Genomic DNA, 26569 nt, shown 5'->3' with positions numbered 1-26569 from the left:
CACTGAGCAACCACGGCGGGTGATCTGTCGGTGTCGCGCGACACAAAGGGCATAACGTCGCAGAGATCAGTGGCGTTTCGGTTGGTGGAGGAGCGCCATAACGGAAGGCATATCCCGCGACCATCGAAACACATCGGGGATGTGGCGTGTTTGGCATTAAATTTTCGCAAAGTCGGAATTTTCCTCATGCCTACAATGCTCCAAGTCGGCTCTGCATGTGGTCCTAGAGGTGGCTTTTATTCCACTATCACCAAATTTTTAAATAAAGCCTTAACAGAAACTGTTCTCCTTTGACATTTGTTTTTTACCGCCGGTACAGCACATTCATATGGTTCAGATATATTCATCTTCAGCAAGTGTGGGCGTTTCGCCCGCTCGGTAAGACAGTCGGCTTCTGAGCGTGGGGCCGTAGGTTTGAGACTCACCACCGCCAACGTTTTAGTTTTCGAATTTATTTTGTTTTATACATTAATTTCTTCATAGCGATTCGCCCTACGTGACGGACGGACGGGTTTCTTCGTTGGGTCGGCATAAAAATGCTAATGCATTTAAAGTCATTGCGTAACAGTAAGCTAATTGTCGCCGGATCGGACATTTCTTAAAATGTTTTGCTCCTTTCTAAATTTACGAATTACGAAGTTCGTTAAATAATCTTCACCAAATATAAAATTATACACTACAAAAATAGTGTGACTTACACCAAGTAGGGTGGTCAACAAGACGCTTTTAGTCCCCTCCTCCTATAGAGCCCATAAACTTAGCTAGGGCAGCCCTGTATATCCCATTAAAAGCCTTCGCCTGTAAATATCTAGTGAAAGTGCAGTAAACATTGGGAGAAGAAATTGGGTAAATCCCTGCTGCCGCACCAATAACGATGGTTTCAGGAGACACAATAAAGGCTGCTGAGTTTAAGCACGTAATTTATGGTAAAGAAGTATGATTCAATTTAGTGCAGACGCTTAAACTAAAGCAATGCTTCGTGTTTTCTTGACATAATAAGCGCAACTAAGAATGAATGAACAAGGAAAAACAAGAAGAAACAGCAGACAATGGGGCACTAGCCTGTCTCCTGCTTCTTATTGTTTTCTTTATTTAAAGCCAATTGCTTTCTTTGGCTCTTAATTTCGGCTCTTCTTGTGGTTGGCCGGTGTTCCATCCATGGTCGGACTCAGCGACGAAAACGTGAGATTTATCTGTCGTTCGCTAGATCGTTTATCCACTCGCCCTTTTGCTCTCGTTCGCTCGGGCTACTCGCTTACAATGTCCATCGTCGCGGATGGTTTCTGCACAATTTTTCTGTCCTTCACTCAGTCTGAGTTGCGCTAATCAATGTGAAGAAAACCTCACGGGACACCAACCCGCACAAAACACAACCCCTGTGAACGTTTCACGATATTGCGTATGGTGCTTCGTCTTTCAAAACGCTGGAACATTCATTCATTCATTCATTCATTCATTCATTCATTCATTCATTCATTCATTCATTCATTCATTCATTCATTCATTCATTCATTCATTCATTCATTTTATTTGTTCTTCACAACATAACGTACACATTGTGAAAGGGGTCAAGAATAAAAGCCGTTCCATTACGGCTTGAAAAATACCTTGGTCCCCTTGGCACTGACGGCAACGAAGCAACACAAGCCAGAACGGTAAAAACAAAACAATGACAACATGACATTTCTACGAATGACACTGCAAAGTTAACAATAGAACTGAAATAACACATTCAATACAGACACTTTTCTGATGAAGCAGTGGCAGAGTGTCTCGACACGGGGTTCTATTTATGAAATATATATGCTGTATATTAAGAACACAAGCATGTGAGTTAATAAAACAACGCCGTCAGACTACGGAAGTTTAGGTCTAGAACATCTATTTCTGCTTTGATGTGTGCATTTTGCAGTCGAGACAGGTTATTTATTAGCATCTGAAATCCGTAATTAGTGCGACATTTTGATACTTTCCAGCGGTCAGTTTTTCTCGTGTTATAGGCCACGTTGCCTAATTATAGGTTAGATACGTCTGTTAGATATGTCATTAGATATTCCCTAATGCTGAGTTTACATTCGCGCAGGAGTTTACATTGGTACATATTAGTTACTGGAATGACCTTTACGTTTTTGAAGATTTGTTCAGTTGAATGAAGCGTTGGCAGATCACTAACGATTAGTAAAATCTTTTTTTTTTCTTGAAAGACTAGTAAGGTTTTTGTCGGTCGTTGTGCCCCAAAATAAATGAGTATAAATTATGTAGGATGAAAATAAGGCATAGTATATAGCTAGTTTTGCAGACATCGGAAATACACAACTATTTCGTTTAAGTATGCCTGTTACGGAACATAATTTCTTCGAGATATGATTTACGTGGTCATCCCATTGCAACATCTTACAGAAGCATACACCCAACACCTTAATACTTTCGACCGCCACGATCTTTGTTGATCTCAACAAAAGTTGATGACCGATAGGCAGCTGCTTACCCGTAGGATGAAAAATTACTGCTTTTTTTGCCTATTTATATGAGGTCGATTATTATTTGTCCAAGCTTATAACTTTGTTACAGCTATGTTTACTTTAACGAACGCTTCAGCGCTAGAGGAAGATGCCACTAATAAGCTTGTGTCGTCTGCATATATGACGAACTTAAGGTCGGATGACATAGAGATTATGTAATTAATGTATAATTAAAGAGTAAGGGACCAAGAATGCTCCCTTGGGGTACGCCTGAAACTATTGCTTTCTGACTAGATATTAGGCGGCTTACTTGGACAAATTGTTTTCTTTGAGAGAGATAGCTAATTAACATGTTAAGGGCGTGCCCTCGAATACCATGATAGTGTAGTTTATCAAAAATAATGCAGTGATTAATGTTGTCGAAGGCTTGAGTAGAGTCAACAAAAATTCCCAGAACGATGTTCTTATCCTCAAAATTTTGCAAAATATATTCTTTCTGATCAAGAAGTACCACTTCTGTATACCAATGCTTTTGGAAGCCGTAGTGCGATTTTGTGATTATGGCATATTTATCGCAAAAACGTGAGAGTTGTTTGAATAGAATGTTTTCCAAACCTTTGGAAAATACTGGCAGTATTGAAAGCGGACGGTAGTTCATCTCGGCTATCGCCTTCTTTTTTTTTATTTTTTGGTAGAGCGGAATCATTCGAGCCACTTGCATTTTTGATGGATAAATGGCCATTGATAAACAAACGTTGAATATGCACGTTAGTATGGGACTTACAATATCAAGGACGTATTTCACCAGTCTGATCTGCGTGTCATCGGCATCACAGCTGTGGGAATTCTTTAAATTTGCAAACGCAGAGCAAACTTCTTCAATATCCGTTGGTTCTCAGGAAAATGCATTGTATTAGCTGTACCTAAAATGTAGATTTTTTTATGAAGGGCCTGCAATTACATTTCCGTTAACAAAGAATTAGTTAATGGTATTAACCATTGCGCCAGCTCTCAGCGTTTCTCCCTCACGTATAATCTCTACCACGGAATCCTTCTCCCGCCCACGTCCGATAAGAGCGTTCATTTTACTCCAAAATTCACTCGCACGACCTGAACACATAGCGAAGCAACGAAAAGAAAATAGGCATCCCATCACTTTTTCAGTTCTTAATTTAGGATATTACGGAAACGTTTAAAACCAAGAAGATCCGCTTCATTACGGGAATTCATGATCTTTTTTTATGCGAAGCATATTACGAGGGCTCAACCCAGCTCCTCAGGCGCGGCGGTGACCATGAAATCACGTGACACCGTGACGTCACGACAGAGGAGAAGTGGCTTTGGCTCAACTCTTGCAAGACGGGCTGGGTGGGAATCGAACCAGGGTCTCCGGAGTGTGGGACGGAGACGCTACCACTGAGCCACGAGTACAACGCTTCAAAGCGGTACAAAAGCGCCTCTAGTGAATGCGGTGTTGCCTTAGAAACGCGCTGTTTCTAAGGCGTGCGTCTCTTGCTCAGGCGCACATTTCGTTGCCGCGCCGAACGCTGCTTTGCTCGACGCTCACCGCGTCCAATGCGGGGCGCGTAGTCGCTGCCCTGTAGCCCATTGTCTTACACCCCTTGGCGGGTCGACGGGAACGCTGTCGCGTTCCACTCTTGAAGGCGAAGAAGTAATGCATGAGTTGTTTCTTCGTCTAGCCGAACCAAATATAGCCAAGCAACAGCAGTTCACCAGGCTAAACAGTGGTTCAACAACTAAAATAAAGGCTAGTATGCTTCGCATCCTGGGCTTAACCTTACCTAAGCCACAGCCATTTTTTTTTAAGAAAGTCGATCCTTTTTATTATTTTCTTTTTTGTGGAGTTCACCTGTCATCCAAGGTTCTTAATAAGTTTACATACGTTGTTTACATTTGTTTCCTTCGCCGCTGGTACAGGGTAGCTCGTGCTGCCAAGAGTGAGTAGGCGCCCGTCCTTTTCACCTCTTGTCGTTTGCTCCGCTCACGCCCGCCCGCTGCCGCTCCGCAAGTAAGTGGGCTGTTGTTCGCCCTTATCTGCAGCTCAGCTTGCGTGCACGAGAGGCAATGCAGATTGCGAAGTCGAGCACCTGCGAAAAGTGGTGCGGGAAATGCGTGAATTCGCACTCGCCCAGCGTATCGGCTGTCTGTCGGTCGCTCGTGAGTAGAGACACGCGTTCGTTCCTCTTTGCCAAAGGATTCACTTCAGGCACTGAGGGTTTCTGGAAGGCTAACAGTGTTTGCCAGTGCATCGACTCAATGCCCAATTCTCCACCTCGGGTTAGTTGCCTGTGGCATCGTGAGCCGTATCTACGGTAACGTGCAGCAGAAATAATGTATACTTCGACCTTCTAACATATATTTTGCCCAAACACAATTTACGGGCGCAAATAACACGTCGAGTCGAATGCAGCTGGCACTTCGGGGCGAAAATGGCGCTGGCAAGTACGGAAATGGCTTTGAGACGCGAGAATAGCCTGTGTGCGGCGTATAGGAAAAATAAATAAATAACAAAAAAATAAATACAGCCCGTGTCTGCGATTTCCCAGGTGCGCTGGAAATGCAAAGCACGTTACAGTCTTTCCGCAAGCTCTTGTTTGAAGCGCGCATTACGAGGCTTTCGAGGCACAAACTGTGCCCACCGACTTAAAGTCCACCTCCACTGTTTGGCATGTTGTAGGAGGCGGTCAGAACATTCAACTGCGACTCTCCGAATGTAAAACGCTGGCGAACGTCATCCATCTGACGAGCCGCGTCGCAGAATGCCCTCGTAAAGAAAGACATGCCGTCACGCCAGCACGCTGCGTCTCACGTGATCTCTATCACTGCATATGGCTCTTTCACTGGAGCTCCGCCGTTCTGTTGTTTCATTTGTTTTTTTTAGTTTTCTCGAAGAAAATACGCGTTTGATAGGCACGAATGCACAAGACGTGTCCTTTCCATTGCAGCGTATATGAGCTGACACGCCCAGCGACTAGCGTTGTGGTGCCCGCGGCGACCGCGTGCCGGCGGCATGCTGGACCGCGGCTGAATGGCACGACCGTGACCTCGGTGAGCCGCGCAAGTGCAGGTCCTCCCCGGAGAGGGCTGCGGAATGCTTACGTGCGCCGTCTGGACGCTTATCGGCTTATCAGCCATGTGGGTGCGATAGCCTCGTCAAAACGAACGGGATAAGGGCGTTGCGGCGTGGGCTGACCCTATCGCTCCGTCTGGTGTTCTGGGAAACTGTGCCGCTTACACGAGGATGAGTGCTCCCCCCACGCGAGCTCAGAGAGAATGGAGAGCAAACAGTTGAGCGAGATACCAAAGCCAGAGGACGTCGTTTTACAAGGACTGTCCTAATCAATGTTAACTCCCGGTTGTCGCCATCACCGGGCTGTAAAGGAAAGTGGCCGGAGAGAGTGAATCGCTATAGTAGCGCGGGGGGGCTGGGGTAAAGGCGCCAGCTACGTTCGATGCACCAGCAACGGCGCAAAGCACCTGCTCGCTGAGCAATATTGACCTCCTGCAGTTATGCAACGTGGATCTAAATCTAAGCACGCGAGTGTTTTTGCCCATTCTGCCCGCATAATATTCGCTGTGGCCAATAATCGAGCCCGCGATCTCGTGCTCAGCTGCGGAAAGCTATACAGGATGATCATTTTTAAGTTCTATGGAATTTTTCAAAAGGGCCTGTTGCCGATAACATAATCCTAGTCATTGAGCTGGATTATTCAGAGACACGGACATTACTTGCGCGAGAAATCGAAACATATATTCGACTGATTAACAAAAAAATCCACTAATCATATTTTAATTAATTAATTTACTGCATAGATTGCAATTTAGGAATTGTATCCGGTGAGTTTGCAAGGCGTATCTACACAGAATGAATTTCCAGAGCGGCACCAGTTTGGAGATATGCGCCATCAAACTTGGCGTAAAAAATGCACTGTTGTTCCACTTAATTTTTTAACAAAGCGCTCCTTTATGCATTGAAGCACAAAATTTACTGGAACGCCCATATATTTCGTTACACACTTTGGGTAATATCTCGAAACTGGTGTCATCCTGGAAATTAATTTCGCATAGATACGTCTTGCAAGCTCACTGGCTACAATGCGTAAACTGCAATATGTGCCGTAAAGTAATTAATTCAAAAGATAACTAGTGTATTTTTGTTATTTAATTGAATATGTGCTTCGATTTCTCGTGCTAGTAATGTCCGCCTCTTCGAATAATCCAGCCCAAGGACAAGAATTATGCTATCTGCCACAGGCGATTTTTAAAAAATTCCGTAAAACTTACAAATGAGCATACTGTGTATACATTGAGCCATCGTGCAAGGTACTACCAGCATAAATTCAAATGCGAACAATTCTGAAACTACTTCAATGTACTGTTCCGTTTCCAGCTTCACCAGAATTTGTAACATTGGCCTTATTGAGACTCCGAGGCGTATGTACGCTTGGGACTACTACACGCTTAGGTAGTGGCTACAGGGCGATTACATGTCGTACATCCATCGTTAATGTAGTTCCGCGTAACATCCGGGCGTTACCATCGGCTATATGCTGTTCGCATTTCAGTTTATGCTGATGGTACAGTTAGGTGTTGCGTTCTCTCTTGCTGCATTAATGTCTTCTTCGGCTGTTCGTTTCGGAGCGCTCGCTCTGGTTCATTTCGGCCGATTTCTTTCCAGGTGGCGCGCTCTCAGGCGCTCGGAGCTGGGGAGTCTACGGAGCAGTCGTAGCGATTGAGAGCGTTTCCCGCCACGTCATCACAATGACGCCGCCGTTGGCGACGGCAGGCCACTGCATGCTGACGCCGCAACGATACCATGACGACACGCTCGTCCCGCCCGCCGCGTGCACCACTTTTCCCAGCAGCGCCGGAAGCATTCGCTCGAAATCGGACGTTCGCTGTTGTGACCGTGGTTTCGCCTCAGCCATTTCCTTCTCCTAGAGCGAGTCACACGTTCGGCTTGCGTGCTTGTCCGCTGCCTCTGAGTTCGAGGAACGGCGGATCTGCCTGGCACTGATATTCGGAGGATGGAGGCGACCAGTCGAAGATACCATAAAACTGTAAGAAGGCATTGAATGGAAGAGAGCGCGATGAGATGAAACGACAACAACACGAGAAAGCTACTGAAGTACCCTGAGTATAATCCGAAGCTCTCTAACCTGACACATTTAGTCGAGTTATATAGGGCGTTTTTTTTTAATTAGCCACACTAACTCATTTTTTAATTGCCTGTGGCAGACAACGCACATCTAACCCTTGATCTAAATTACTCGTTAAGGCGGCTAATACTTTTACGAGAAATCAAAATGCTTCATTGGATAATGAACGTAATTTTCCCGGTGGAAGGCGACCTCTCCCACCCTTTCTTTCTTTCCTCCGGCCGGCATGTCCGACATCCAGTTCCTCGCTGCTGTGAACCGCCACCGACCTGACTGGGCTGCGTGATTATGCTTTTTTGCCAAGAGAGTCAAGCTAAGTCAACCAACATCGTAGGCAAGTCGATCCTGTCCAACTAGATGTTCCCTCAGCGCAGCCGCCTAGCTTTCACTTGAGTGCGATAGCAACATTTTATCTCGACTGGCCGACTCAAACTGCTTTCGTCGCGTGCAGGGTGCGTGCCGCACCATGTCTCGAGAAAGGCATGCCGCTATACGGGCCGCGGATACCGGCTCAAAAACAGCTGCTGCAGCGAAATAACGAAGCGAACAACCACGAACGCGCGGTTCTGACCTATCGTTACGAAACCCAAAGCCTTAGACAGAGGAGCTCTTTCCCTACGAGCCCTAACAGCTGTAGCCTATCTTCGTAGTCATCTGGAAAGCCGCGAATGCAGTCACCTGGGCATCAAGAGAATGTTCTCATCTGCCTCGAGTGGGGTCACATGCATGGGCATCGAGAGGTCATTGTCAGAACAATCTTTTCATGCCGGGGTGACTACAGTGGTGTCATCCTCTAGAAGTTGTTCCAAGTGGATCTGCCTTGCGAAAGCCCCGGTTACAACTTGTAAGCTGCAATATGAGCTTTAAGGTAATTACTTTAAAACTTAATAAGTGAACTCTTTTTTTTGAGTTAGTCGACTGTGCATTTCGATTACTTGTGCAAGTAATGTCCGCCTCTTCGAGTATAGATCAGCTCAAGGACTGGGATTGTGCTATTTGCCACAGGCGATTTTTAAATATTGCCTAGAATCTTCGCAGAAACGCATATACAGGGTGTCCCAGGTATCATGCATTGCGATAAAAAAAATAGAGAGAGAGAGAGAGAGAGAGAGAGAGAGAGAGAGAGAGAGAGAGAGAGAAAAAGACGAGTTACTCTACGCGAAGGCAACCAAGCGCATATTGTTCACAGTGGAGTAGATAGCACGATTCTAACCCCTGATCTTACAGGCACACGCACGCACACACGCACACACACACGCACGCGCACACACACACACACACACACACACACACACACACACGCACACACACACACACACACACACACACACAATGATTTCATCAGCTTAAAACGAACTGCAGAACTTGTTAAAGAAACATACACACGAAGACACGCGTAAGCTCAACTATCTCCCCGATGAGCAGTTATACTTCGTTTTGAAGCACTGACATGCCTTGACAGCCACGGCTTCTTTGACTGTCCTTCGCCACATTTTCAGCCGCTGCGTTACGCATGTTCTCCTTCATTGTGATTGCCTCGGACAGCAGTTGTCGAGATATTGGCGACACCGACAGGGCCGACAAAGGAAAGTATAGTAAGCACAACCTATCGCAAGCCGCTGTGGTTGCGTAGTGGCTTCGGCGTTTCGCTGCTATAGGCCCGAGGACGCGGGATCGAATCCTGGCGGCAGCATTTGGATGGAGGCAGAAACGCCAGCGCATACCGTGCAATGGGTGCACGTTAAAGAACCCTAGGTGGTAAAAATCAACCCGGGGTCCCTCACTACGTCGTGCCTCATAGCCATATTCTGGTTTTATTACGCAGAACACTGGAACTAATTAATAAATTTCTGCTGTCCTAAAAGCCTCTCGGTTTTTCTTTTCTTCGTCGAATCTGTTTACCGCTATTCCCCAACGTCACAATCGTGTCCGCACACAGAAAAGTGCGACCAAAAACTATCATCATGTGGGCTGATCCTGGTGATAGTGCAGAAAGGGTCCAAACTCAATGGCACATACCCCTGTGGGCTCGGAGGCCTGTAACGCGCCCTTGAACTACCCTTGTCATACGTAGGGTAAGAACAGATGCTTTACAGCGAAGCTGTTTACCGCTACCCCCCAACGGCACAATCGTGTCTGCGGACAGAAAACTACGAGCTAAAAATATCATCGTCGGCAATTGCTCATACCGCTGCCCCCCTACGACAGAATCGTTTCCGCGGACAGAAAAGTGCGAGCAAGAACTATCATCATCAGCAATGGCTCATACCCCCTAAGCATGCAAAAAATGCATCATAGAGAACTTGTCGAAAACTGTGATCATCAATGGCTCATACTCGCGAAAGCAATGGCTTATACCCCGTAAGCAAGCAAAAAATGCAATGGCTAATAGCCCCGTATATGACAGTGTATATCACAGTAATCAGTATATCATAGTAATAGAAAGAACGTTTGCCAAAGTTTACTGTTTGTCTCTTCGCCGTATCGTAGATGGTGGTCCCCCCACAGCTTCGCTGCCCAACCACCTTCACAGGGTGGAATGGGTCGTGATTTTCTTTTCTTGTACACAACGTTTCCATTTAAAGGCTAGAATTCAAATGGTGGTCAGGCAAACTAGAAAAATTTGTTACAGGGAAAAATATTTTAGGACTACAGGGAAAAATATTTTAGGACCTACTAAATGCCCACAATAAAGAAAAAGAAATCGGAGAGGCGCGGCTTTCCGGCTGGTGCATTCGGCGTGGAACGAACCAAAAGTGAAACCGTTAAAACTCAAGATTCCTGCCGAATTGCGCATGCGCTTTTTCGAGCGCAAAGACTGGTTCTGATTACGAAGGCTTCTGTCGCTACCGCAACTGGCTCAGCTGTTTACGAGCCGAAGCATTGACGCATAGTCATGAAGTAACGGATATTCTGCCAGCCACCGCACGCTGCGACGATCGTGTTTCATTTCCGGCCGCCTTGTACATCGATGGCTCGTATATCGATCGCTCTCGCAGTGTTTCATCCCCCGCTGCGCTCCGCATTCCTCTTTCATCCTTCGCTGTGCTCGTTCGCTCGGTTACGAGGGGCGCCGACACTCAACGCAGGAACGGGCGCCTAAGATCTGCGCTCTGAAACAGTCCAACTTGGCAACACTGTATTGGTTTAACATTGCAGCCATAGCTGCAATGTTAAAACCAATAGGGGCGTTATTCTGGGGCTCTATTCTGGACACGCATGGCGGCTGCACAGCCGCCATTATCCGCCATGTTTACTCTCTGATTGGCTGTCGAAAGGTCACGTGTTTTGAAATTTGTGCCGGGAAGCGGAAGTATTGCAAAACGCAATTTTGCGTTTTCATCAAGATGACGAAACGTGACGTGGAGCTGCAAATTTTATGGACTAATACATTTTTGTGGTCCTTGGCAGATATATTGTGATGTTAGCGCTTCAAAAAGAATGTGAGCGGTAGCGTGCAGAAGCCAGTGCAATGCATCTGCAATTGCGCGAATATGTGGTGGCGATTCAAGATATGCGCCATGCCAGCTTGCTGATTTGCTGAAGGAATATCTCGTGAGGAGCGTCACAGGAAGGGCTGTTTCGTAATCGTCATTTTGACGATGCGTGACGTTGCACTGGGCCGCCATTGCTGAGATTTTCCGCCATAATTTTTGCTGCGACGAGCCGCGCGAATTATGCTAATGAGCAGCCATATGCAATGGCAGCCGAGAGGAATGCGTATCGCCACATTTTCCCCGTCGTTTGGCGCCACGAAAATCTTTTGTTCATAACGCGTGCTCATAGTATTTGCATCGCTCTCTGGTGGTGTTGGCATTTGTGTCTGGGGCCATCGTTTTTTAAAAGAACGCGTTTATACGAAATAATATTGGTTGAATATAGCAAACTTTCAGCAATGTTGTCCACTTTTCACTGCTGCATTTGTATTGTAATCGAGATTAATGCCTTTTTGCACAATCAGACGTTATGACAACGGCCTCTTTCTAATTTATAAAAAGAAATGTACGCAAGGCGGCGCCTTGAAGTTTCCTCCCGCGGTGCGAGTAACCAGCGAAATGAACAAGAGATGGCAGCGCCGGCGCTTGCGTCGCGCTAGTGGTTATCTCTGGCGCCCGCAACGCTATCGGTGATATTCGGCCGTTTCTCAGCCAGCTGAGTCGGGCTGAGTCACTTGCGTTTCACGAAATAGCGATAACGTGGCCTAGAACGTGCGCGCATCACCACTGGTAGGTCGCGTATGTTGTCTCAAGAAAGAAAACAAGCGCGTTGGCGCCAACATGCGATGACTCATTCCATTTTCCAGGGACACGCATACTAGCTATTGAAGCAGACGACGGCTTGTACGCAGCAGACGACGGAAGCGAGAAGCGTTTTCGACGGAATAATCATACGCTTTGAGATAGCTGCTTTATTTTTACTGCGGAGGAAAACTGTTCTACTTTACCGATAACGCTACATTCAGTGCCTTCATTTCAGTTTCTTAGGCAAAACGTCAAGTTGGCGTCACGTTACGTAAACAAAACCGGGCCACCAGCGCCATTTTGTTTGCGTCGCGCCTACGTCACGCATCGAAGAAAATGGCGGAATGTCCAGAATAGCGCCCTAGTGCACGTTGCGAAAAACGTTGTTGTGACCTCGGAACTGCTTCCGGTTGCGGAGTAAGTATTGCGTACTTGTTCGTGTGAAAAACGCGCAGCCACACCTTTAGTGCCGACATGAACTGGTAAAATGTGCGCGCTGCCGCTGTGGTAAGCGTGTTCACATTTTCGCTAACTAACGTCGTGAAATATTTCTATTGTGCCCTGGTTTGCCCATATAATCATCATCATCATCATCATCATCATCATCATCATCATGATTTTATTTTCACCACTGAATACAAGGTGAAAAAGGGAAAGCCGGAAAAAAAGCCGATATTTCCTCGGCTTGACAAAGCTCCCGTCTCCCGGACAGGCACGGTAGCGGCTGGTGTGCAACACAATCACGCATAAAGTGTGGATGTAACAGCATTTTAAATAATTATATGCAGATACTTTCATGTTATGGACTAAAATAACTTCCATTATACAATTGCAATCTGTTATCTTCCATATTATTTAACACAGACTCAATCTCACATATCACAAGAATGCAAAAGCAATATATATACACACATACACACATGTACACACATATATATACACACATATATGTATACATATATATATATTTGCATACATAAGATCAGTTATGACTTCAATAAAAAATCCAGAACTCATCGCATGGTTTGATGGAGTAATACATTTCAGAAGGTCAGACTTTCAGAATTTATTTATTTCTGAATTATTTAAATGAAAGATCAATCCTTCAGACTGTGTCTGTGTTCTGACGAGGTTGCCAAGTAGATCACCACGCATTCATTACCACGGTTTACCCACCATGGTTGCTTAGTAGCTATGGTGTTGGGCTGCTAAGCGTGATGTCGCGGGATCGAATCCCGGCCACGGCGGCCGCATTTCGATGGGGGCGAAAACACTCGTGTACTTAGATTTAGGTGCACGTTAAAGAACCGCAGGTGGTTGAAATTTTCGGCGTATTACGGCGTGCCTCATAATCAGAAAGTGGGTCTGGCACGTAAAACCCCGATTTTTTTTTTATTACCACGGTTCCGACAGGCAGTGACATTAATTTACCGGTTTCTTTTGAAAAGTGATAGCGGTAGCATCCATATCTTGCGCATGCGATGACGCGGCAGAGGTCATTGGTTAGCTTGTTAGGCAGCCCGTGTTGCTTTCCGCTCGTCAGTTCTTGGACTACAATGTACAGTACTCAGCGATTCAAGCGTGATATTCGGAGTGCATGCATGGCTACCGGCACTTCTTGTGCCACAGGTGGGCACTGGGGACACCGAGATTGCTGGGATAAGGAAGAGAGGCTTTGAGTATTGGTGGGAAAAGATGTAGGGAAGAAATTAATAGGACCGGATCCGTTACAGGCATAGGCAACTGTAAAAGGCAGATAAAGAGGTTTCCAGAAGGACAGAAAGGATTAAGGAGACGTATACAAAACACTATACTGATAAATATGCATAGATTAATTGATTAGCTCAAGCAGGCTGGTGATTATGGAAGGGGATGTCAATAAATCATATTGATCACAATCATCATCATCTTGCATTGCGGTATACGACGAAAGCAAGAGCCTTTTCCGACGAAAGCAAGAGCCTGGTTGCCTTCAATTCTTCATTACAGCGTCGTCTTAGTCCTCTAACTGAAATCAATTAAACTAGCTAAAGGTATAACAAACACATAATTCATGACATCTTGCTAATTATAATCGAGTTGTAGTTATCTCGCAAATCCTGATGTCCGCAGCTGTTATGCAGCAGTTAAAAGCTACTATTTTGTCTCGAATCCCTTTTATTTAGTAACGTAACACAGCCGGCGCGTAAATATGAGGTACACGTATACACCGGTGTTGATTAATTGAATATAGTTTAGTGTCCATGGCGTTGCACTGCAGTGCTCGAGATATCGTGGGCTCGATCCTGGCCGCGACGGCCGCATTTCGATGGGGGGCGAACATGCGAAAACGCCCGCATACAGGCGCACGTTAAGTAGCCCCAGGTGGCCAAAATTAATCCGGAGTCTACGGCGTGTCTCATTATCAGATTGTGATCTTCGCACGTAAAATCCCAGAATTTAATTAACTGATTGACTGTTGACGTTCGATGTTCCAAAGCCACAACTGCGCTGTGCTTGTCACCGTAGGATTAATGTCGACTATCTATAGGAGTCTTCAGCGCGCACTTATACCTACGAGAGGTTTTTTTTGTATTTCGAAGGGCACAGAGAGAATAGCTTTACGCGGTACCTCTGTCGCACAAAAATCTGTAGCATTTCATCAGACTTAGTGGAGCGTGCAACCATTGCCGTAAGCGATCTGTCCACAGAAGAAGGAACTTTTGCGAAACAGATGGATTTAGCGCGTTGCTATAGTCGTGCAGAAAGATGCGCCTCCGTATAAATTTCGTTTCTACTTTGCCAAGGTGCAGAATCGGCGTCGAAATTGGCCAGTTTCTGTCACAGGAATGAATTTCGACTGCGTGCCAGAGGGCATAATTAACCCGGCCCTTAGTTACTCTGATATGGTGAGCGAAGTCAACCGCGGCTGCCCAGTGCGCCCAGCGGTATGAAACCGCCTGCAGCAATGCCGCGAAGCTCACTGGGCGTTAAGGAGACCCATTACGAGATGCACAGCATATGGACGACACAAGTCACAGATGGCTGCGGACCACGAATCTCAGTGCCCGCAGACATGGAGCCAGCAAACTTTCTGGCAAGCCATGCCGAGTCTGCTGTATCTTGATATCTCGCGGAAGAAAAACAAGCCGCCTAATTGCCCGGCCGAAGACGTTGCAAGCTCCCATGTTTGCCTGGCATCACAAGACGGCCGAGCTGGCTTTTATTCCCTCTTCCTCTGCGCTGGTCTCTGACGTCGCGGTCGCTCGCTTAAAATATTCGTTGCCTGTGATAACATGACTCTCTTTGCGAAGCATGTTAAATGGTCTGTATAGAAACTTTGGCGTATCCGCATTACTGCCAGTAGGACATCGTAAATGTTCACCAAATTATGGGTACTGAATTAACTCGTAGGTACCGATTTGATCACTGAAATGGCAGTTTTAACGGGTGCAGCAAGCTCAGGCTGCGAATATAATCATGCACTACACGTCTGGAACTGCCGGATTCACTTGGGTATGGCGTCTTCCAATCGTGGACTATGTGTTCCAGATTTTTTTAAAGGTTTCCATTTAGCCAGAAAAAAAGAAATGCTGTCATCAGCCTGACACCAATCGAAGCGATGCCGCTCCTTAATGTAGCTCGGAAAGGCACTGCACGACGTAATCAAGAAACGAAAACAAGTTCTACTTCAGCTTCTTTCTTCGTCTTTTGCACCTGAAGAAACTGGTGGCAGAATGCTTTATGCCAAGCCTTCATCGAAATTTAAAAATATATATACTTACTTGTAATAAATAAAGTGAGCGAGAGCTATGCACCATATATCGTAACTGCCACTTTGAGAAGCCGGAGCGCTCGAAAGAAAGCAATTTTTTTGTCTCATCCATAGAAATGTTTGCCGTATTTAGCGGTGCATTCTTATTGTACGGTAGGAAATATTGTCGTATCGAGAGAAACTTCTGTTACATGGGACCCTGTGCCGCCGTTGTCGGACATCGCTAAAAAGGGGCCACGTGACATAGTGGGGCATTCTATTTTATACGCGAATCTTATACGGTTGTCACAAGGTGCATTTCCGGCGATCGAGCCAGATCGGCATCGAATTTATCGACGATTGATTCCACCATGCCGCGAAAAAAACAAACAAATGTTATGCTGGCAGTTTGCGGCCAACGAACAGCGCCCAGCGATTCAAACGCGACACTAGGAGCGCGTAGCTGCTGGCACTTCATGCGCCAGCAAGAAGTGCCGGCAGCCACGTCAATCGTCAAAACGATTGCAGCGCCTGCATCTCCAGTCTTGCGCCCAATATACGGAGCTTTGGATTAGTGGGTCCGCACATTCCATCCCAACTACCATTATGGGAAGACCACGAGTAGTGCGTTCTCCTGAGGAAGAAGCTGCCTACCGCGAGCGTCAGCGCAAAAAAGGGGCGGAGCAACTTGCACACGAAAAAAGAAGCACGCCAAAACACAGACAAAAACCTCACGCGAGAGAGAGAGAGAGAACTAAACTTTTATTTTCCGAAACGGTAAACCGAGTCAGAACCCGGTTCACCCTAGGTGGGAGGATTCCTCATTCCAAGAACCCTCTGGCTTGGGCTGCCTCTTTGGCCCGGGCGACGAGACTGCGTTGGTCGTCCAGGTCATCGGAGGAAAGCTTGGCCTCCCACGTTTCAGTTATCGTATGGACCTGCGGTGAGTTGGGGCGCTCATTTTGTGCTTCTATGGGGCGGCTTTCTTTGGAGTCATCTTGTGGAGCTTGTGAGGTAGGGTATGTGGATGTGTCACGCAGTGGGCAATCCTGGACCATGTGTTGCAGGGTGTCTGGAACGTCGCAATGGGGGCATATGTACGAGTACTGCGTATAGGATACAGTCTGTGCATCATTATTCCGTGCACGTAGGTGTTGGTCTGTAGGCGGCGCAGGATGACTTCTTCCTCTTTGCTCAGATTCTTGTTTGGTAAAGCGTACGTTCTTCTGCTGAGTCGGTGGTGTTGCAGAAGCTCCGAGTACTTTAGGGCGATGTCATCAGCGTTGGTGGCCGGCGAAAAAAAAAAAAAAACACTGGGAGAAAAAAAAAACCACTCCTAAAGCATGCTCACCACGCGAAGCACGCAAAGCGAAAATGAGGTGAAAGAATGGTGAATCAAAAACTTTACAACATAGACTGCTTGCGAAGTTTGACTCGCATGGTGTAACACTCGGTGTAACTAACACAGCTTCGCTGTTCCACCATCTTCACGGACTGGAAGGGGCGCTGTTTTTTTTTTTTTTTTCTTAGCGACCGCGATCATTGGCCCGGCATCTTGTTGTGGCAACAGGGACTTAAGTTGCCAGGCAAGAAAGTTCTGTCTTCACAATTAAGAATTTTGTTGTCGGGATGAAGCGGGGACATAGAAACAAAAATTATCGTAATTTTGGCAGCTTTCTGTCGCAGTTGTGAATTGTGCATCGATTACCGGCGCTCTCGACGACGGAGCACGCTCTATGAAAGGTTCTATTTATTATAATTATTTTTTAACGCAGCGCGTGGCTCGAAACACATTGATGTTAGTAACTGACTGTCAATAAAAAAAATAAACGGAGTGACCTTCGTTTCGATTTCATTGAATGGCATTACGAAATTTACAAAAAAGCCCGCTAAGCATTGAAGCATCGTAATAGACCGGTATTACGAAGCTTTGGTCACGCTTGCTCCAAGATGCGCAAAACTTCACGTGGTCACTCAGCCACCACCTTCTATGCAACCTCGTCATTTGGCGGCATAGGTCGGTATGTATTCAGTACTCGCTCCACACTCGCGGCGTGAGATAGAGCGTGAGTGAGTGACGAAGGGTGTGAGTGGTCGAGACTATATACAGGGCGCTGCATACTTCGCTTAACTTGTTCGAAAAAAGCATTTTACGCTTACCGCTGCACTGTTCTAGCTGAAATTCTGCAGAAGAATCGCATCTAGGAGTCTATACGTCGTTCAGTACAACACTTCTCACAGTTTTTTTTTTATTTGAATATACTGCAGGCCCTTCACGGCCCGTGCAGGAGTGGTACAGAGATGCAATGAAAAAAAAAATCACGATGACAAGTCAATACATTGAATGCAGTTAATAAAAGAGTCGATGTTATTGCAACACACAATATCGTTAGTTAACTTGTTCCACTGGGAAATGGCTGACGGAAAAAGGGAATGCTTGTGAACATTAACGTGACTTGGGGGAAGATAGATTGTTTTGGAGTGATTAAGTCTGGTTGAACGTTTTGGAGGATCTTGGAGGTAATGAGCACGTGCTATTTGGAAATGACCATGGTATAATTGATAGATGAATTTTAGTCGCGAAATTACTCTTCTCTGCGAGAGGGGTTTTAGGTTAGCCCTTGCTAGCAGACCCGAGACGCTGGATTGCCTTTTGTAGTCCGAATATACAAACCTAACTGCTAATTTTTGTATGCGTTCTATTTTGCTTATAAGGAATTTTTGATGAGGGCTCCAGATTAGATCAGCGTATTCTAGGCATGGTCTTATTAGTGTTTTGTACGCGTTTAGTTTGAGGTGTGGTGGTGCTGCGCGCAGTCTCCTTTTTAAAAAGGTCAGTTTGCCTATGGCTTTTTGACACATGGTCGAAATATGAGGCTCCCAGTTAAGGTTAGGCGTGAGTTTAATGCCTAGGTATTTTACCTGGTTGCTTTTGTTGATTGTTGACCTTCCGATCGAATATCAGTTAATTGCCTGATTATTATTATTTCTTAAAAAGGTGCACGTTTGCCTTCGCTTATGGCGATGCAAGCTTCTACCTCGACGGCCGGGCCATGGATGGATGAATGTATGGTGGAAGGATGGCTGGATGGATGCTGTGAGCATCCCCTTTGAAACGGGGTGGTGGGTTGCGCCATGAAGCTCTTGTGGGAAAGAAGGCGCAGTCTGCTGAAGAGGTGGAAAAACCAGAGATTGAATAGGAACCTCCTCCGCAGAATCGCTGCTCTAGTGGAAGAGGCGAATCAATACGCTAGCAAAATTGCATCCGAGGGATGGATCCAGTTCTGGAGTTCGCTACAGGACGCTCTGAGCGCTGCAAAAACTTGGGTCATCCTGAGGAACATGCTCGACCCAGAAAAATGAAAATCGGCGACAAGCAGAACATTACAGAGAATCACGGACGAGTTTCCGGGTACGGATCAGGAACTAATACAAGCCCTTAAAGACAGATACATCGGAGAAGACACCTATACTACCAGGAGTCAAATTGACTACACGGGTGTAAAAAACGAGAGCCTTGACGTCCCAATAACCAAGGGAGAGGTCTTTGCGGCATCTCAGGCGGCCAAAAGAAATACTACCCCTGGTGCAGACCAAATTGCAAACGCAATGATTAGGAACCTCAGCGACAAGGTCATAGAGGCAGTGACAAACCATTTTAACGAACACTATTGGCTCAAAGGGAAGATCCCCGATCAATGGAAAGAAGTAAAAATTATAATGATACCTAAATCCGGGAAAAAGCCATCCCTGCAGGCACTGAGACCCATATCTCTGACGTCGTACACGGGAAAGCTTTTTGAACGGGTTATTCACACTCGCCTTCAAAACTTCATAGAGGACAAGGGCCTATTCCCAGCCACTATGCTGGGTTTCCGCAGTGGCCTCTCCACTCAGGACGCATTCCTCCTATTACAAGAAGAAGTCCTGAGCTCGGTACCCAAAGGAGGAGAGCATTTAATACTAGCCCTTGATCTACAAGGAGCGTTCGACAATATCTCGCATAAGGACATCCTATCCGAATTAAACAACATAGGATGTGGTGAAAACACCTTCAATTACATAAAGGCTTTCCTAACAGGGAGGAGTGCTACAATAAGCGTAGCACAAGTCACGTCGGAACCTTTTCAGATGCCAAACAAAGGTACCCCTCAAGGAGCCATCATCTCTCCTCTGCTCTTTTATATCGCCATCAGAGGGCTCGTGCGGGCCCTGGATGATGTACCGCAGCTGATATACACCTTATGTGCGGATGATATTACTTTATGGGCAACGCGCGGATGCTTGGCTAGCAAGGAGCAGACCCTCCAAGAGGCTGCAACAGCAGTTGAAAATTTCGCCAGGGCCAGCGGGCTCAGTTGTGCCCCAGATAAATGCGAAATTATTAGGGTACATGAAAAAAGATACAAAAGTAATGGAGACACAGACATACAAATTGAAGGAGTCAAAATAAAAGAGGTAACCGTTGCAAGAACTCTGGGTTACTGGGTTCAGAGTAACGGAAGGGCAGACCACACAATAAACATGTTAAAATCAGCGCCGAAACAAGTTGCTAGAATGATACAAAAAATAATGTATCACAAAAAAGGGATGAAGGAGGCGGACACAATTAGATTAGTACAGGCCCTTGTAGTGAGTAAGATAACGTACAGTCTACCTTTCCACAAACTAAACAAAAGTGAGGACGCATACGCCGAGTCTATCATTGGGCGCCTACAAAGTAGCCTTAGGGCTACCTGTAGACACACCAGCCCAAAAACTATTACAGCTCGGAATACATAGTACCTTCTCCGAGCTAAAGACGGTGGTATTGACTGCGCAGAGAAGTCGTCTAAGCCAGGTGAGGGCGGGGAGAGACATACTCGCTAGGGTGGGCTTCCCACCGTACCCCCCGAACCTGGACGAGATACTGGTAGCAATCCCGGATCCCATCCGACGCAAGATCTCGGTCGCTTCCCTGCCCAAGAATATGGACCCAAATCAAAACAAAAAGCGGAGAGAGGTGAGAGTAAGATGGCTCCGTAAACACCTAAAAACAAAACAAATGTTTTGTATGTGGACGCTTCCAGGTACAACTGGAGACGGGCCGTAGCAACAGTAATTGGCAGTGACAGGAGAATGTTGACGAGTGCCTCCCTGTACACGTCCTCGATCGCCAAGGCGGAATGCTTTGCCATTGCCCTGGCGATGAAAGAGCAAGAACGGAGGGAGGAACCACACACGATTATCACCTCCGACTCGCAGGATGCGTGCCGTTTGTTCTTGAACGGCCGCCTCCCGATAAAAGTTAAAGATTTCCTAGGCGGGATATTGACAAACGGATACAAGTGGATCTGGTGTCCGGGACACACAGACCTGGAGGGAAACGAGAGTGCGGACGCTTTTGCTCGAGGGCTCACAAACCGAGCAGAGCCTCGACAGCACTGTCAATCCCCCCAAACATTCCAGGAGGAGTCAAGCGGGGAGGACAACGACCTATCCCGAATGGCCCCTCGCGAAATTCTTGCTCACCAGTGCGGCACGCGACAAAAATACAGCACCCCCCACAAATCATTAGAAGGGGAGGACGCCGTTGACCTCCGCAGAATCCAAACGGGGGTCTTTCCAAACCTACAAAGATTAAACAAAATTTTTCCAACGCTGTATGGGCACACCTGTCCGTGGTGTGGCGGCTCGCCATCGCTATATCACATTTTGTGGGGCTGCCAGAATAGACCACTAAATTTAAATACCTTTTTACGTAAATTTCAATTATCGAACACTTTGTAGCAATGGGAGGCACAACTCGCCAGCTCTGACCCGGAGGTGCAGCTTGCGCTTTTGGATCACGTCAGGCAGGCGGCAGCAGCCAGTGTAGCCCTGGACTTGTTGCCCCACCCACCAAGCTCATAACCTTTCATCTCAGCCCCTTTCAATAAAATTACTCCTCCTCCTCCTCCTCCTCCTCCTCCTCCTCCTCCTCCTATATTGTATATAGGAGGAGGACAATATATTGTATTTTGCATTTGTGTCCTGTGAGCTAATGTTCTCAGAATGTTGGTGCTGCGCGTTACGCCAGGTTGCTAGCCTAGGGAAATACTCTCTTGAACGCGCACAGCCGTCGTACTTTATTCACACGGCATAGCTCACCCACCATGTACATAAATTACGTATTCCAAGAATGCATTACAATGAAACCATAATACCAATCAGCAGTGAGAATACTTGCACGCTGGTGAGAGAAATTTCAGTGATAGGTGGGGAGGTTAGCCGAGCATAAGGCTTGGCTTGCTACTGCAAGTTTAATATTTACCGAGAAGGCAAAGGTCGAGGAGGAGGAATAAGCTTTTATTGTACAACCAGCACTTTATGATGGCCGGGCCTAAGCCTCCCATGAGGGGACGTCGAGGGCTTTCCTCGCCGCCGCCTCACGGGCGTGCTGGGTCGCCCAGGTTTGGTCGTCGAGGGCGGAGCTCCGCAGAGCCTCATGCAACATGGACGAGAGAGTCGTGGTGTTAGTCTGTGTGCACTGTGCTGGGCACTCCCACAGCATATATGCGGAAGCGTAGCCGGGTGAATGCCACAGCACCGGCAGTTGGGGGTAGTGTACACGTCTGGAAATATAAGGTGTAGACGGGTGGGTGAAGGGTACGTGTTTGTTTGTAGCAGACACAGGGTGGTAGCCTGCGCCCGGCTGAACTTGGGGTGAGGCGGGGGGAAGGTTCGGCGACTGAGGCAAAAGGCCTTAACGAGATCGTTAGAAGTTGTCAGATTGTCCCTGGTGTCCAACTCATCTCCAGTGACTCCGGCGCGGTTGACTAGGCCTCGCGCAATGGAGTGGGTGACCTCGTTGAGATTGGGGAGGTGTGGGTGCACAGGGCCCGCATGGGCCGGGATCCATGTCAGGGAGATTATGCCGTCTTTAGAGTGTGGTGTCTGGCAGAGGATGCGAAGAGCTTGGGGAGAGATACGACCTTTGCTGAAGTTAGTGACGGCTGAGTGAGAGTAACACACGATAGTGTGACAGGTGGGATCTAGATTGACCAGGGCGATGGCCACTTCTTCAGCCATCTCGGCAGTGGGGGCAGTAACGCTGGCGGCGTGGTGTAGGACTCCATCGCGTGAGGCGACGGCCACAAATCGCGTGCAAAGGTCGAGAGAAAAGAAAATAACGCGCATGCATCCTCGCACAGAAACTCAGAAAGAGGCAGCAGTGAGCACCATGAAATGGGAACTAAGTGGAAAGTGAAGCTTTGTGGCACCGCCAATAAATATCTATCTCTATCCTTTTGGTTGCGCCAACGAGATGGATAACATTTTGGGCTACGCGGTGTGAATAAAGTACGATGAGAGTGCGTTTTGAAAGATTATTGCCCTAGGATATAGCGGTCTGACATAACACGCAGCGCCAACACTTGGAGCACATTAGCTCACAGAACCCAAATGCAAAATATCGTATCTTTTTGTTCACTACTGCAAATATAAAAATCGGCTTTAAAGTTTTATCCTATAGCACGCCCATTCCCTTTTCCCAAAGAAAAATAAAATAAATTTCGTTCCGGCAATACAATCTGTTCATGCAGATATATCTTTATTCCCAGCGAAATAAATAAATAAATAAATAAATAAATAAATAAATAAATTGGTAGGCGACCCTAATCTTTGACTTAGGTGTCTCTTAGTGGCACTCGACACGTCGGCGTTGATGTTCTTTAGGTTAACATAGGGCAAACGCAACGCACGAACCGAACTCGTAGGCAACTGTTTTCCATTAATTAGCCGGTTAAATATCATGCCACCTTCTTGTGCGTGACGCCATTAGTGAAGATTGCTTCCACTTTCTACTTCCGGGTTTCCAGGAATTTCACCAAGGTCGTGCTCACGTGGCGGGTCTCTAAAGTCCACAATTCTGTGCTTCGGTGTGCAGTAATGAGTGATTTCTAATTAATTCTAATTATTCCAGACGCTTCAGTAACTCAACTTGTTAATAAATTTATGCTCTGGTATCATTTCTATAATGAAACCCACGAATTTTGTACTGCACTATATTTTTTTTTTCAATTTCTTTCTGATTTATTTTGGATCTCCTCCCCGCTCGTCTCTGGAGGTGAACCGAAAGTGCCGCGCAAGAAACAAGAGTGTTACTCGATGCTGTGAAAAAGATATGCACGCAGAACATTCTCATGCACAGATGAAAAACATGACTGTTTGCTCTTAATGGCCCCCGTCGTAAAATGAAGTAATCTTTCATGCTTCTTTGAATCCAGCGTCGCGTATGACGCTTTCGACATCTTATCCTCCTATCTTACCAGCTTTACTGCCACACATTACACGCGGGCGCCTCATGAGATTCGAAGTGAACCTTTTAGATAAACAGGACAGTACACTGGAACCTTAAGTTTTCACGAAAGACACAGCTTTCACTCGCCGCTACGGAAAGGTCCAAAGGTCACGCGGTTATATGCGCCCCAACTCGCAGCACTCGGAGTGCTTATCGCTCCTGAGCCGGGTTAATTCCTTGTCATCGGTGTTTATTTTCAGTGACCTTGAGCGGACGTTTTCAGTTGCTCATGCTTTTTATCGTTGTCTCAAGCAGCTAACCCATTTCTACCTTCATAATTACGCGTGCGAAATTTAGTGCTTTAGCTTTATTACGTTACGAGCTGTCACAACGCAATGGCATTATTTCGAAGCCATCACTGGTATTGTCGATCTAGAATCACCACGTTACTCCATGTCCAGTGCTCCAGCATTGCGAGCATCGACGAGCGACTCACCAGGGGTCATCGATCACAGGTGAGCTTTGGGGCCTGAGCATGAGATTCGGCCTGGAGGTGACGCAATGAAGACGGGTAGGGGAGAGGGGGAAAGAGTGTGGCAACAACGCCTGCGCACGTAGCTTGAGCTTCTGTGGTTATGACGTCACGCACCTTGGAGGTGCCGGCGCGGCTGCAGCAGCGGTTGCGGCAGATGCACGGGAGGTGCGGTGACTGCGGCGGCGTTTGTGCCGGCGTCGTGTCGTGGCGCGCATGCCGGAGGAACGATCGGAGAGGCACCTAGAGCAGGAATGCAAATACAACCAGCGACAGTGAGACTGTGCAAAAGCGGAGAATTAGTATGCAGCCTAAACAGCTTCGCTGGTAATACGTCCCCATATGAATGTTGCAGCCCCACGATGTTCTTTAATTCGTTATATTTTAGAAGATGTTGATCGTCCATAAGTGGCACCGGCTGCTACTTCTCACATAAAGAGAATACATTGTTATCTATAATCCCAATATTCGATCAGAAAGGCTCCTTTCATACACATTCTAATGCACTCGTCTTCTTGCCAAGAACAAGTCTAGAAATCCGGGACATCGACTACTGCGGCAAAGCCGACCCTGGGGCGATGAGGTAGGCGTAACTCTATGGGGAGCATTTTTTAAAAATCGATTGCTGAGCAATGCTTCAATTTTCGCAAATTACACTTCAGGCACTTAATCCCGACAATGGTCTCACGCTATATACGGCGTCTAGCTTAATTTCACTGGCTAAATTTTTTTGCTAGCACTTTTATAGGCCCGTTTAATATGCACGGGGTGACTTTTTAAATGATGATTGCTGCGTAGCGAGAGCTCATTCGCTAATTGCATTCTAATGGCGTATACTCTAGATCTCCCTCTATATGTAGGTCCACTTTGATTTTATTCCGTGCATTGAAAATTTTTCCTGAAGCACTTTAGTTCGGTTACTTTGCGGCGAAGCAGCACTACAAGGGCAAACTATTCGTCCGTCGTCGTATTGAAGGGAAATGGTTCGTCGGTAATTTTAAAACTCATAGACTCAAATGTGCAACTATGACGCACATTCGTGCGGAGATGTACAAGAAACGATGACACTGCCAGATCCTGAAACAAGCAGCGGACCGAATGGCTTTATGAAATGACATCCAAGCATTAACCCGGCTACGCGCGCTATCTTTGCTCGAATTTCGGCGCATGGTAAAATGTTCTATTTGGTATTTAGAAAGATACACACTACGTTCTAGCTTAACTTATGAAAACAAATAAGTAAGTACAGTGAATTAATGAGCAATTAATATAGCTAATTAATAGGACTACAGTCACTCGTGATCACTAGTCACTAACATACTAGGTTCTCTCGGTTTCACACATGTAATGCACATTCACCGATATGAAATAAAATATAATAAAACGAGTAATTCAGCAATAAGGCCTGCTGGTAACTGGTATGGTGAAGTCAATAGGGATAATGAATCATTTATTTTACTGGTACAACAATAATTTTGGACGTACTGCTTGGAGTCATTCGCACTTTAATTAAATGGACATTTTGTTTAACATTGCTAACTGATAACGCTGAGTCTATATACCTTTCATACACATTGCGTCATGAATATCAAATGAAAGGTCATTGAAACAGTGACTCAATTATGACAACTAGCAACTAGCAGGAGTGGCAGGACTGAGTTACTATTGATCCCGAATAACTTTGTTTAGTATGACAGTGGTAGCCTTTATTCATATACGTCGTTATTGATATCAATCCAAAAGTCATTAAATGAGTATTTCTTTGGTTACCACTGTTGTCGATTCGCAATCACTAGTGATACGCTCAGCTCGACGTTCTCGTATTTTATACAGTATAGCCTAATGGATATCAGATGAAAGGTCATATGAATGATGATGATCATGATGACGACGACGTGTAGTGTTTAAGAAAAGTCATATAAACACTGATTCAATTAAAACGACTAAGAGATGGCGGAACTCAGTCACTGGCGATCACAAATCACTTTGTTTAGTATGATAGCTAGTGGTAGCCTTGATTCGTACACGTCGTCATTGGCATGAATCAAAAAGTGATTACATGAGTATTTTGGTTACCATTATTAACTGATGATGCCCAGTCATTAGTGACCACTAGTGATACGTTGCGTTCGATGTGCTGGTACTTTTAAGTGGCATAGCG

Source organism: Dermacentor albipictus, chromosome 1 (genome assembly GCF_038994185.2).
Source record: "Dermacentor albipictus isolate Rhodes 1998 colony chromosome 1, USDA_Dalb.pri_finalv2, whole genome shotgun sequence".
Classification (NCBI taxonomy): Eukaryota; Metazoa; Arthropoda; class Arachnida; order Ixodida; family Ixodidae; genus Dermacentor; species Dermacentor albipictus.
The sequence above is the reverse complement of the archived record's forward strand: the minus strand, read 5'-3'. Positions refer to the sequence as shown.